The following is a 12,810-nucleotide window of genomic DNA, read 5'->3' as shown; positions in this document are numbered from 1 at the left end:
CGGCACATGACAAGATGCACAAGATGACAGATGCACAAAATGGCAGAAGTAAAGAAGCAGAAGGCATTCTTAGAATCAGGCATTTCTTCAAAGAGCGCTAGTTCCTTTTATGGGAAAACAGTATTAGAAACCATCACTTTGGCCCGGCAGGGCGTGGCTCAGCGGTTAAGCATTGACCTGGGATCCAGGAGACAAGGTTTGATTCCCGGTCAGGGCACATGCCCAGGTTGCGGGCTCCATCCCCAGCAGGGGGGTGCGGGAGGCAGCCGATCAATGACTCTCTGGTCATTGATGTTACTCTCTCTCTCCCCCCCCTCCCTTCCTCTCTCCGAAATCAATAAATATATTTAAAAAAAGAGAAGCCATCACTTTTACACCAGCATAAAGTTAAACAATCATACATCTAACTATGGTAAGCTGGGGACCATGAGAATGAGTGAGTGAGTGTGTGTGTGTGTGTGGGGGGGGGGGTGATACTGCTCATTTAAAAACTTGGGTTGTTAGTTTTCTTCTTGAGTTAATAAAATAATTTTTAATAGAAAAAAAAAAAAGTCACCTCAAAGAATAAGGCCAAGTTGCAAGGACAGGGAGTGATCCCTAACGCCTTTATTTTATTTTATTTTTAATTTTTTAATATATCTTTATTGATTTCAGAGAGAGGAAAGGAGAGGGAGATAGAAACATCAATGATGAGAGAGTCATTGATCGAGCCCACAACCCGGACATGTGCCCTGACTGGGAATCGAACCCCGATTGCCTGGATCCTAGGTCGACGCTCAACTGCTGAGCCACGGCCGGCCGGGCCCTAACGCCTTCATTTTAAAAGTTCCTAGGCCGGCCTGGCTGGACATGGCTCAGCAGTTGAGCATCAACCTAGGATCCAGGAGATCAGGGTTCGATTCCCAGTCAGAGCACATGCCCGGGTTGTGGGCTGCAGCCGATCAATGACTCTCTCATCATTGATGTTTATCTCTCTCTCTCTCCCTCTCCCTTCCTCTCAGAAGTCAATAGCTATATTTAAAAAAAATAAAAGTTCCTAGGCCTACCTCTATTTCTTCCTTTAGGTTCTGAAAGAAATCCTTACATTCTCAGAATAAAGTCTCCCTTTTTACTACCTTAGGTAGGTTTTCCCTAACTAATACAGTTTAAGAACAGAAATAGCTATACTTTCTAGGTCTAATATTTTCATCTGTAAAATGAGAGCATTCAACATGATCTCTAAAATTTTTAATCATAAAATTCTCATTTAATCAATTTTATATGGTTTTACAGCTGTATAATGCATATATAGATATGCAGAGTAAATAAACTAGAGCTATTTTTCAAGTCTTAGCAATGCACTTGTGAAGTTTATCTGATCTAAACTGACTTCTAAAACTATTTTTTTTTTTTTTTTTTTTATAATTGATTTTAGGGAGGAAGGGAGAGAGGGAGAAAGAGAAACATTGTGAAACATGGAGCGTCGCCTCCCGTATGCACCCTGACCTGGACTGAACCTGCAACCTGGGTATGTACCCTGACCTGGAATCAAACCAGTCCATCTTTTGGTGCAAGGGATGATACTCAACGGAGCCACACCAGCCAGCTGGGACATATGCAATAACTTTTCTACATGAAAAAGCTTGGTGCATCTATCAACAAAGACTAACAGCTTTAGAGTAGCAGCAGTATTTTATACTTTTATGGGAAGCATGTGTTCAAGTAGAAAGTGACAAAATACTCAGTGATTAATTGACCAACGTAAGTCTCTGAATGGAAGTAGTGAGTAAGAGTACAGGTCTGGAGTCAGCTACCTTTGAATCCTGGTTCTACCTCATATTTTAGCTCTGTGGCCTTGGGGCAAGCTACTTAGCCTCTGTGTTCTACCGCCCTTATCTGTGAAAAGGGAATACTAATATTAATCGAACCTGCCTCATAGGTGACTGTGAGGATTAAATGAGTTAATACATGTAAAGCCTTAGAACCGTATATGCCCTTAAGTTCACCATAACATTAGGGCTTATTATTAGACCCCTTCATGGAGCTACTGAAACCAACATAATAAATGTGACCCTTTAACGGTTCAGTTAACTCTGGAGAAACCCTTCTTCCTAGCAACAGCACTTAGAACCCGAGCTCACCTTCTCAGTAAAGTCTCTGACCCAGGTCAACACTAACTAAACTAATGAAGATACTAAGGTCCACAAGTGAAAATTTCTTCCAGGTCATACGACGAGTTAGAAATAGAGCTAAACTAGAATCTGATTTGCAAAAAAACCCCACAAAATACTATGGTTAGAAAGAGCAAAACCTTTGAAATCAGAGAGCTTACTAGTACTTTATCATCTGTGCGTGTGTGACCTGGAGAAATTTAACTTCCTGACCTCAGTTTCCATCCATTTATTAGGAATAATCATCATCATCTTGAGTTGGGGTGGTAATTAAATAAGTTAATGTAAGTTAAATGTCTAGCTCAGACCAAGGTACCCACCCAGAGGTCAATCAACACTGGCGTGCCTTGCCCAAAGCTTGCCTAATGCTCATCACCCCACAAGACCAGAGGAACTTGACACCCCTCCAATTCCTCTCTATAGGCCCCATGCCTCCCTAGGGCTTATCACAATGCAAGTCTATAAGAGATTAGGACATGTACTAGTAGTCAAAACACAACCTCATTTTGCAGTGACATTGGCTTCCATTTTTTCTCATCACGCAACTATAATTTTCTAGCTTTTCTGGGCTCCTTAGGCTTTTCTGCCCTAACCAGAGTAACTACTCTCCTCTATGTGCTGTTCAACATGGAAGCCAATGTGGATAGTTCAAATTGAAAAATGGACAAGATTTGGAATACTTAGTCCAAAAAAGTAAAATATCTCATTATACAAATTTAATACTGAAAACATGCTGAAATAGTATTTTGGATATACTGGGTTAAATAAAATATATTAAAATGAATCTCACTTGTTTTTTATTTTTTTTAAACTATGAGAAAACCTAAATTTACATATAAGGCTGGGATTATACTCTGTAGGACAGCACAGATCTGTAACATCAATGTTTAAGACATCAAACAACCAAACTTACAAATGAATACATGAAACAAAACCAACTTGTTCACAATACACAACCTGGAAGCTACAAAGAAAAGAAAAAAAAGTGAAGCAAATAAAAAATAATAGGTAGAAAAATGAAAGTGTAAGAAGAATACAGAGGAAAATATACAAAAACTTAAGCATAAGAATTCTCTAAATGAATAGTTATAGTAATTTAAGGAATAAATATAAACACTAATTGTAAAATGAAACAAAACTCAAATAAGAACTCTATAAATCACCCTGGCCACTGTTGCTCAGTGGTTACAGCATTGGCCCATGCACTGAATGGTCCTGGATGATTCCCGGTCAAGGGCAGGTACCTGGGTTGCAGGTTCGATCTGATCCCTGGCCCCCAGTCATGTGGGAAGTAACCAATTGACGTGTCTCTCTCTCTCCCGTCCCTCCTTTCCACTCCCTCTGAAATGCAATGGAAAAAATATCCTCAGGTGAGGATTAACAAAAAAAAAGAACTCTATAAATCAATGAGGGCTAAAGGGGGATCCATTAAGGGACTTTGAGAAAAGATATTTACCAACATACAAAATGTTTAATGTACAGAAATTCTGTATCCTCGCTTTTCAGAACAGATCATCAGATTAAGAGAAATCACTGTTTATAAACCTGTATATGTAAGTATTCTATACTTGGTCTTCAGAATTTGAAATAGTATGTTTTTTAAAAGGGTTAACCAAATCAAATTAAACTAAATCACAAAGTATACTTATACTAGTAGGAAAGAAATACAGAAGAGTTTTTCTTATTCCATAGACTTGGAACTGACTAGAGAAAGAAGAAAGTCTCACATTTTTCTATGCATAAAAACGATTAATATAGTGATTCTCAAAGTGTGGTCTAGGTACAACTAAGGTACTAGTCCCCTAAAAGGACTTTGCAGCAAGGTCAAAACTATTTTCATAATAATTTTAAAAGTTATTTGTCTTGCCCGGCCGGGCGTGGCTCAGCAGCTGAGCATAGACCTAGGATCCAGGAGATCAAGGACACATGCCCAGGTTTCAGGCTCGGTCCCCAGTGGGGGGTGTGCAGGAGGCAGCCGATCAATGATGACTCTCTCATCATTGATGTTTCTCTCTTCCTTCCTCTCTCTTAAATCAATAAAGATATATATATATATTTTAAAAAGTTATTTGTCTTTTTCTCTTATTCCAACTTCCAGAGGCTGTGTGATACCATACCATAACAGACTGAATGCAGAAGCGGTAAGAAGCCCATTGTCTTTCATTCAGCCAGATATTAAAGAGATTTGCAAAAATGTAAAATAACGCCACTCTTCTCACCAGGTTTTTATTCTTTTGGAGAAGTCATTTTTCATAAAAATGTTTAGATAAATGAGTAGGGTTTTTTTTAAAATGAATTACAAATTTTTTTTTAATTTCCCAGATTAAATTTCTATTATGGTAAATATAGATACAACCCACATACACAAAAGCTCGCTGGGATCCCAATAATTTTTAAGAGTATAACGAGGTCCGGAGACCAAAAGGTCTGAGTACCACTGACAGTTACAATGATAAGGGATAAATGACAACACACACACTTACACCAAACTACCTCTGCCCTGGAAGACTATTACTGCTATTTATATCACAGAAATTTCTAACAGTTCAAACTCTCTAGTGACCACTAAAGAAAAAAGTCTGGTGGGGGTAAAATTGGACAGGAAATTAAAGGCAAAGAAATTAAATGCTTCCTTTTCAGTTAGAAGGCTGCCATTCTGATTTGAAGGTAAAATTCTAGACAATAGAAGATGTTTCAAAATTAACTAACCTCCATGTTTATACCATAAGCAGTAATTTAATGCTTTCACAGTCCCCCACAGCTGCTTGAAAATTCATACAAAACCCTGAGCTATCCAGTAGGAAAGATAGATTCTCAGAGATTGATACACTTATCTTTGATGAAAATTTTTAATTATTTCATATTACCTTTATTCTCAGACTTCTTAGCTTACCCAAGCTGATGTCTATGCATAAAATGCCATGTTTGTATACTAAAAAGGCAATGCAAGAATTACTACAGTTAAAAATAGAATTAATTTCTGAGTCATAAAATTTCTTACAATTTTGGTAACCTATATAGTAAAATTTTTAAATTCAACAATCTCAAAGAGGCCAACGTCTCAATCTAAAAGGACATAAAAATTTGAAAATAGACTAACTTTAATAGCTCTGTTAGCAGTCATTTTACCCTCAGATATACTACTCAAATACAGAAATATGTTTAATATGGGGGGAAAGGCTGTGTAAATTAACTTGAATTTGTTTAATACTGGAAATTCTCCCTTGTCCATCTAAATGTTTTTATAACTCAAGACCAAATTGCAAATGACCGTTTACTAAGCTTTTAGGAAGGCTCTGGGTCCTTCAGCCTCCAGGTTGGCACCTATTATCCAAATTACTTCACTTTTCAGGTATGTTTAGCATTTAGTCGTCCTATAATACATGAAACCTTGTAAGAAAAAACCACTCCTGCTTCAATGCCATTTTTTCATCAGAAGATTTTAATTTAATGCTCCTCTGCTCATTCCTCACTACAAGTAAAAGTAATCCAAGGGTGATGTCATGGAAAACAGCTTCCCTAGCCTTTAGAGCTTGGATCCAGTGAGAATTCTAGGAAAAACCTCTACTGGGGAATAAAACCCCAAATCTTCTAAGTTACACCCTAACTTGAAATCATTGACACCATAATGTTAACATTTCAGTCCTCCACAAGAATTAAATCTTTTTGAAGGTCTCAATGTTATGACATGGATATCCTGCAAATCTTTAAATGATGCAAAATCATTAACTAAATTCAATAATCTTATCAGAGACATCAAATAAATTTCCTATTTGTTCTTATTTGCTTCAATAATTTAGCCAGATGAGTTTTAAGGCTCTTATACTAAAAAGAGAACATCTGAGGAAATATCTTGTCTTTTCTAGTTTCTTTACTCCAAAAGTTAAAATTTCTAATTCTGAAAAGGCCTTCCACTTTTGGACCCAGCAGCAGCACATCATTTACCTACAGCAAAGAGGAACTATGAGAGCCCCTCCAATGAATGATTCCTAAAAACATCATTAATAATTACCTCCCATCACTCTCCTCCCTGTTCACCATGCTCCAGATACACTGGCTTCTTTGCTTTTTCTTGAAAACCAGCTACATGCCCAACTTATGGCCTCTGCACTTACTACTCCCTCTGTCTGGACCACTCCATCCCCAGATATACATGGCTCCCTTCAGGTCTTTCCTCCAGTGTCACCTGTGAAGCCTTCCCCAAACCCCTTCAAGTAAAAAACCTCCTAGCCTTGGCCGGTGTCGCTCAGTTGATTGAACGTCGCCCTATGCACCAAAAGGCGGCAGGTTTGATCCCTAGGCGGGGTGCATATAGGAGGTGTTTTTCTCTCTCCCCCTCTCCCTTCCCTCTAAAACCAATTAAAATATATAAAAAATAAAATTAAAAAACCTCCTATATGCCCCATCAACCAGAAAACCCCCACTTTCTTTTTCTGTTTAATTTCTCCTTAGTATAGTAAGTGAAGATATAGGCTTATTTTCCTTAGTTTACTTTTTTGCTGTTTGGTTTTCCCTTTTTTAAAAATTTTGTTTCATTGACTGTTGTATTCCCAGAACTCAGAAAGAACAGCACTTGGCACATAAGTGCTTAATAAATATTTGTTGGATGAATAGATAAATTTAATCCTCACAACCCTCTATGTTCTGTAACTATCCCTGATTTAAAGAGGAGAAAAATCAAAGCTCAGAGGTTAAGTAAGTTGTCCAAGGCTATAATTCTCAATAAGTAATAGAGTTGAGGTCTGCCTGACTTCAGAGCCTTCGCGTTTAACCAACTATCCTACAATGCTTTACCAATGACTATCTTTCATTTCTCTTCAATAAAAAAACCCTGACACAAGATACAGCATTCCAATTCAGAGGAGATATATGCTAATAAATTAATTCAACCCCTCATAAGCTAAAGATGCATTCTCCTCACAGTTTGTTATTCACTCTCACAACATTTAAAATAGGAAAGGGCAACCGTGACAACAGGCCAGCTACATAATTTTAGGGGCGCAGGGCAAAATGAAAATGTGGGGCCCCTTGTTCAAAGCAGGAAGAAAGTGTCATTAAAGATACTAAGACATACAGCTTTCTCCTTTCTTCTAAGGTCTCTTCTCCACTTGTCACGGTGGTTTTTTTATTTGCTGATTAATTCGTTCTAAGAAAATTTAAAAATTTAAATTATTAGCATGAATTTTACGGTTCACCTTTATACTGTACAACGCCAATTTTACACAGATTATTAAACCAAGTTTGAGACCCATCTGAACACCCATGAAGCCAAGCTAGCCCTGGTTCCAAGACTTTAGCCCCTGATAACACAAATCAAAACAGAGAGGTCAAACCTTAAAATTCCCAATGAAGCAGTGATTTTCCAAAATTTTACCTTCAGGACAAGCGATAAGTCCAATGTATAAAACCTAACACTTTAAAATAGGCTCTTCCTTTGGCGAATTTCATCCTGCCCGCCTTTCATTATTCTGCCTTTTTACAAATCACAAAAGCATCCTCTGAAAGACAACTGGTATTGGGTTATAAATTGAATTAAAACATCTCAGAAAAAAACTGGGAAAACCATTTGTTGGCTAAAAATAATATACCAAAAAAAATGCTTCTTTCACTTTTTGTGGACCCTTTTGAAAGCCAAACCATACCACATTTTGGGGGTAAGAATGATCCCATACTGATGTTGCACATATATATTACAAATTCTGACAAATAAGTGCAATTTCAGACCACAAATATTTACTATCTTATTATTTCTCCCCCAAATTAATCAGCAATAAAAAGTGCAAATTAACACTTTACCATTGGAAAACTGTTTCTAAGCACCTAAATGTGATTAAAAAAGAGAATTAAATCCTATAAAATTATTATTGTCAAAAAGTTGACATTTTCTATACATTTCTAGACATATTAAGCATTACAGAAACCCAAATGCATTTAGAAGCTCTTCAAAAACAATTTTCACATTAGTAGAGATATTCAGGCATCCTATTCCCTAGATATAAAAAAATAGGCATTAAAATTAGAATATTTATGTTAAAAGCATTTTCTGAATTACAATTTAATCAGATTAACAAAAGAAAACATCAACTGGGAAAATATAAGACTAAACAAATGTAAGGTGTTAAATAATATTGCAAGTAAGAAAAAGGAAATAAGCGGCCTAGAAAAATGAAAAGTAAAGCATTACAATAACATTAAATTTGAATTAAAGAATACCGTTATTTAAATAAGCAGTTAGCATTTTGTAGGAAGAAGGCCAAGCAACGTGACTATTATATATCTAGTCGATTCACAGCACTGCTTCGACATTCCGTACTTATTGCTTATACTCATAATACAGAAATAAAGAGGCAGCAACAGTTAGCCACTACAGCATTAACCACTCTGGCAAAGGTTACTCAAAAAATTGCCTTGCATTTTTATTTCTCCACTCTACAGATTATTTTCATATATATGGCCTCATAGTCCCTCACTACCCTGTGCTGTGACTAGATTTCATAGATAAGAAACCAAAGCTCGGTAAGCGATTTTCTCAGAGTCACCCAGTCAACCCAGACCTTCTGATTCCACGTTTTATACCTCGCATTCCGTATAGTTCTATTTCAGGCATAAATAGGATTTTTAAAGGGAAAGAACGGGTTAGGGAGAAAATAATCATGGTACCTGCAGCTGTGTGCTGCAAAAAATGGCTGAATTATGCTTCTTCCTTTTTTTCCCCGTCTCTGGAAAAAATTAAAATTCAAACAATTTAAGTAAACTCAAAGACAAATTAAGTCCCGGCGTGTACCCAAGGTTTGAGTCGGGTCTGTGCAGAAAGGACTCCCGAATGGGTGCCGAGCGCGGGGCCGCGGCCGAAGCCCGGGCTCCCGCAGGCCGGAGGGCCGGGGGCAGCTACGTACCTCGGGGGTCGGTCCAACGTCTAGTAGACGGCAGTTTGCATCAGGAAGAAGCGGGCCGGCGGCCGGACGGTGGGCGGTCGGGCGCCGGGGCGGCACTCGGCAGGCTCCTGGAACGTCTAGAAGGGGCCGCTCCCGGGCCGGGCCGGGCCGCTCCGGCGGGGGGCGAGTCGGCGCGCCTGCTGCCCCCTCGGAACCAGTCCTGGGAAAGGAGACAGCGCTGAGTCGCGAGTCGAGACAGTCGAGCTGGTCGGGAGGCGGCGCGGCGTCGGGGCCGGCCCGGCCTTGCCAATGCCTGGGGCACAAGGCACCCGGCGGGGCTCGGCGGGAGGACCGACTCCGGACCGCGGGCGGGGAAAAGGGCTGAGGGGCGGCGGGCAGCGGCAGAAGCGCTGGAGGTGGCGGCGTCGACGACGGCGTCTCCGGGCTTCTGCCCCAAAGCGCGCCGAGCCTCAGGATCACCCACGCCGGGGGTGGAGGAAGGCGGGCGAGGGGCGGGAAAGGGGCGGGGCGAGTGGGGCCACGAGCCAGGGGCTGCTCCTGGCCGCGCGCCCCCTGCGGGCGGCGAGAGCTGCCCGGGGCCCGCCCAGGGAGGCGGGGCCGCTGGAAGGGGGCTCTGCGCGCTGTCGTTGCAACGCGGAAGCCTGCCACGTGGGTAGGGAGGTCGGAGGGTGGGAATAGGTGGCCGGGAGGCCCCGGAGGAGCCCCAGGCCCCCGCCGGTGCCTCAAGGGGGCCCGCGTGCGGGCGGCGGCCCGGCGGGTGTTTACCTTCCCCCTGGTCGAGCGCCAATGCCGCCATCTTTCAGCCCGCGCGCGTCACTTCCGGCGCCGCGGGAGCGGGAGCGGGTGTGGGAGTGGGGTGGGGGCAGGGCTGTCCCACGCTCGCGGGGCCCCACGTTCCAGCCGGCCACGCCAACGGGCCCCCACTGCGGGGCGCGGGGGGCCCCGCGCTGTGGCTGCGAGCGCTGGCCGACGCGGCTGCCCTCGCCGTCGGGGCGCGGAACGCTGGGCTGCGCTCGTGGCCGCGCAGCGGTGGCCGTTGGTCCGCGCGAGCGGTGGGCTCGGGCCACTGCGGTGCGCCCGCTCTCGACAAGTTGAGGGTTAAGAAAATGTCTTTGCATCTAGCATTCAGTGGGGGCGGGGGAGCCGGGAGCGACGTGGAGGGAGCGTTACCGTCTCTACCTGTGTGATAAAAGTGACTACATCTGCACCAAATGACATCATTTTTTAGTAAGGCAACTTGCAGGGGATAATTGCGTCACAGCTCCACTTGGCTTATAAGGCAATAATTACACGACTCAGAAGTACGTTTCCCAGAGGTGGGAAAATTCATAGAAAACGGCGTGTCTGCACCACACAGAGAAACGCCGGATCTAAAAATGCTGTTCTGTTCCTATTTGCGTCAAAATTAGATGGCAAGAAGCAAAGGGCAGTGATTTTTGAGGGTTGTTCTTTTTTTAAAAAACAATCAGCTATAGAACTGTACCTTAATGCTTTTTAAATAACGCCTTTTCTTGATTTAGAATATAAAAATACATTCTAGGACTGTTTTGTGAGTGCATTGTGAAATCTCCTTTTGGGGAAAAAAGTAGATGACAGAAATACACGGTTGGAGGCCAGTGGTTCAACTCACCTTAAATTGTCATCCATTGCCCATTTCTGATCTTAAACTGTGGAATTTCTCCTCCCCCCACCCCCCTGCCGCCATTTTCTCTCTAGACCAATATCCCGATGTACTTTCAGTGAAATACATATGTTGCTAAAACGATCTTTGTCTCTGTAGCAAACTTAAACACGTTCTGTTCCCAAAGAGGCCGAAATAGCACACGGTGTACTCTCTTGCTGAAGTAGACAGACTACTTCGTGAGGGGAAAAAAGAGAGAAGCACCTTCATCTTCTAGAAATAGGGAAATAAGCTTCCCTTTTCCCATTCAAACTATAAAACAAGCTTTAAAAAACGATAAGCCATAAAATAAATTTTAAAATGGCATACATTCAACCTTGAACATTTGCGTTTTCATACATTATTCCTGAATGTCTAAAAGCGCTGAATTTTTATTTTTGTACGTTAGCTAACAGACATACACTTTGAGCTATACATTACATAGTGTGGCACTAAACTGTCTAGAAAGAGGCCTCTGTGCTTGATTCAGTCAGGAACTGGTATGTGTCTGTTTTGTGCAGCAGGGATATACCTACAGTGATGTCATGAGTCTTATTATGACATTACACCATCTCCTGTGGTATTTCATTATGTCCAAATGTACTTTTTGAATATACTTTACTGTTTCTGAAACCGGGCTGCGTCTTTCCACCAATCTATATATTTACTATGTAGGGCCCACCCCTGAAAAAATAGTGACCTTTAATCGATGATGCCTCTCTCATTTTTTATAAAAAGGAATGTTTTATAGCAGGGTCTGGTGCAATAAGAAGCATTGTGCTTCTCCAACGCCAAGCAAAGTAAAACCAAGTCATGTAAATAAACGAACTCATCCAGGTAATTCAATTACTTTCCCTACCAATTACTGGAACAATGGGAGCACCTAAGTACCTTGAGTACATTTTTTTCACACTGGTAGAGCTCCCCATAGGGCAGATAGAAGCTGTCTCTTCCTAGCCCTCTAACTTAAGTATACAGTCCTGAAATCCGGTATCTAGCAGTCCCAGATGTCCGGAGGCAGGTTAGAGACGTGGTAGTGGAGTTGGAAGGAAGTTCCTACCCAGGAGTTCTGAGGATTTAGGATACTGTGTACCTTCCCCCACTTTTCAAAAAAAGAAGTTGAGGCTTTTCAGAAATCCAGTCTGTGGTAATTATCTTGGTAATCAGGTTTCATGTAACTAGCCCCCACCACAGTCTCTGGGAATCTAACAGTTGTATCTTCAGCAAACTCTAATAAAGCTGCATATGCATTCTTTCCTCTCTTGAAAACTGTTTGCCAAGTGCTCTATAGCTTGAGGGTTTTTATGGCATCTTGTGGAGTCTAGGCTATCTCAGTCCCTCAGGGTCTAACTTCTGTGGATCCACACCAAGATCTGCACACTGACACATTCCAACAGGATGGTGGCTGTTGTCCTAAGCATTATTTTCTCGTCCCTAACCCAGATGGAGCCTTCAAAATGCAATCTGAGCCCTAGCTGGTTTGCTCAGTGGTTAGAGTGTCAGCCTGCAGACTGAAGAGTGCTGGGTTCGATTCCAGTCAAAGGGCAGGTACCTGGGTTGCAGGCTCAATCCCTAGCCCTGGTTGGGGTGTGTGCGGGAGGTGGCAAATCGATGTGTCTCTCACATCGATGTTTCTCTCTCTCCACTCTCTCTGAAGAGCAATGGAAAAAATATTCTTGGGTCAAGATTTAATAAATAAATAAAAACAAAATGCAATCTGAGGGTCCCCAAATTTTCCAGGCTTTCAAGTTTGTTTTAACAGCCAGATAGAATAACTTGATTTTTTAAAATTTTATTTATTGGTTTTAGAGAGAGAGAAACACCGATTCGTTGCCCCCCTTATCCCTGCATTCATTGGTTGATTCTTATATGTGCCCTGACTGGGAATCAAACCCGCAACCTTGGTGTATCCAGATGATGCTCTAACGAACTGAGCTACACAGCCAAGGCAACTTGAACTTTTATGTTGCATGACTAATAGGAAATCGGTGTCTTCATGAATGTTGGGGAATTCCTGGCTAATAATGCACACATCTTGGTCATTGCTGGTCAACTGTCACTTGTAGTGGATCCTCTTAGCTGGCCTCATTACCTCTGGCTGTCT

General features: G+C 41.7%; 1 protein-coding gene across 4 annotated transcripts in view; it reads right to left on the bottom strand.

Moving 5' to 3' along the window:
• KLHL15 (kelch like family member 15) overlaps positions 1–9,161 on the bottom strand; it is a 32,899-nt gene extending 23,738 nt beyond the window's left edge. The window contains exons 1-2 of one of the 4 annotated variants that reach the window (XM_016209288.2): positions 9,047–9,161; positions 7,225–8,869 (exon numbers count right to left, since the gene is read on the bottom strand). The gene's annotated coding sequence lies outside the window, so the exon portion shown is untranslated. Of the gene's footprint in view, positions 1–7,224; positions 9,009–9,046 lie in introns of those variants that run through there. The other 3 variants (XM_087813326.1, XM_016209287.2, XM_016209285.2) reach the window with 3 other exon arrangements.
• Between the last annotated feature and the right edge of the window lie 3,649 nt (positions 9,162–12,810).

Source organism: Miniopterus natalensis, chromosome X (assembly GCF_054644295.1).
Source record: "Miniopterus natalensis isolate mMinNat1 chromosome X, mMinNat1.hap1, whole genome shotgun sequence".
NCBI classification, from domain to species: domain Eukaryota; kingdom Metazoa; phylum Chordata; class Mammalia; order Chiroptera; family Miniopteridae; genus Miniopterus; species Miniopterus natalensis.
Note: the sequence above shows the minus strand (reverse complement) of the source record. Positions and strands in the feature narration are given on the sequence as shown.